We start from the raw sequence: 1,863 nt of genomic DNA, 5'->3' as shown, positions 1-1,863 counted from the left end.
GGAGGTTGACTGTGTGTGCAGTGTACAGACAGCTAGCCTCTGAACACGCTTTCCTCTTTGTTTGTTATAAAGTTTTTTTATTTGTTTGGGTTTTTGTTTCTTATATTTTCTAATTTAATTTGCATTGTTCTGTTAACAAAGAAACGTCGAAAAGAGGATTCAAACAAACATAAACAGAAGGAGAAATATAACACCCAAAAGAAAACAAACATATAGAGAAGAGACACAACAACAAACCATATAGCAGAGATAGATATAGATAAATTATAAAAATTAAAAAAAGTATACAACAGAGACGGCGTAAACAAAATAAAAGCAAAAGAAGTAACAGCTGAATCAACACAGAGAGAAGAAGGAGCAGGGAGAAAAGAGAAAGAAAGACAAACAAGCATACACCACCAAGCAAACATATTGCAAATAAATAAATACACAGATAAATAAGCATGCATGCAACTACATATAACGCCAGAAACTGACACAAAGAAAGCTGCAACAATATGAACTTGTGTTTGTATTTGCATTGAATGTAACTAGAAGGGGTGCGGTGTTTAAACAAAAGAATTTTGCTGAGCTAAGAAGAAAAAGAATGCCGATATTTAATTAATTTTATAATTTTTATTTAGTTATTTACGCGCTCAAATACCAAACAATAAATGCAGCTACTGAGCTGTTGTTGTGTATACGTAGCAGTGTTGCACCGTGTTATATACAAGCCAAAGAAAGTAAACGCTAAACTATAAAGGGACAAATACATAAGATTTATTGATTCTTTTTTTGTATTTGCATTCAATATGAAGATAAAGAAGAATATTTACGGAGGATTCCGAGTGTATCCCATTAGCAGAGCCACCTGCTGTCGCTGGGCGTGTTCTGATCGGCTTTCTCTCGTTTCAAAGCACAACGATGAAGCAATTGAGCAAAACAACAAACAAAAACAAATAAATTTCTTTTTTTTGCAAATGTGTCAGTTCAATATGGAGGAAGCNAGCAAAACAACAAACAAAAACAAATAAATTTCTTTTTTTTGCAAATGTGTCAGTTCAATATGGAGGAAGCGGCTGCGGTGTCGATCCGACCCACGAGCAGTGCATCCTTGTACACCAGCGGACACACAGGCTCTGAAGGGAAATTATAGTGCTTTCTTGGTGTTTCAGCTGCGATCTCATGAAAAAATAAGAAATAAATAAGAATTTATATCTAATTAAATCATAAAAAGAGTAATTTAACCTAAAAAAACCTCATTTATCTCGACGCCCGATCAGCAGCGCGGGTGCCGCCATGGGAAGCGCTAACTTGAACACGGTAAGCCCAGGCTGTATTTTCTCCTCCTTTTGCCTCGTTTTTCTCCTGATTGTGGAGTTTTATAAGGCCTTTTTCTTTTCCTTTTGTAATTTTCATCGCTTTTCACGCAGAAGGGGAAATACGGCATCGGACACTGCTCACCACTGGTGGCTTCTGCCTGCCCCCACGGCGTTCTCGATTTCCTTCGTTTCAACTCCTCCTTCTTCTTCCTTTTCCATTATTATTCCATCAAGTTTTCTTTTTCAACCGTAAATAAACAATTATCTCCTCCCCATATCCTGCTCTCCCCCCAGCACCCCTCACCAGCTAGCTCCATCCTTCTGCTGGCCGCGGAATACAGCAGAGAGGCATCGATGCGCCAACCAAAAGTCTTTCTTCTTCAACGCAGTGAAAGGGCCCTTTTGCTTCGGGCGGAGACCGTTTATCTCCCTCACCTGAGAAGTACTGGAAGGTACGCAACCGCAGCAGTAGCCGCAGCAGCTGCTGCTGCTGCAGCAGCAGCAGCAGCGGCAGCAGAACGTCAAGCGCACGTCGCAGCGTTGAGCCCGTGGTGTATTTGAG

The sequence above is a fragment of the Eimeria mitis genome, genomic scaffold (assembly GCF_000499745.2).
Source record: "Eimeria mitis Houghton genomic scaffold, Emh_scaff2662, whole genome shotgun sequence".
Classification (NCBI taxonomy): Eukaryota; Apicomplexa; class Conoidasida; order Eucoccidiorida; family Eimeriidae; genus Eimeria; species Eimeria mitis.
The sequence above is the reverse complement of the archived record's forward strand: the minus strand, read 5'-3'. Positions refer to the sequence as shown.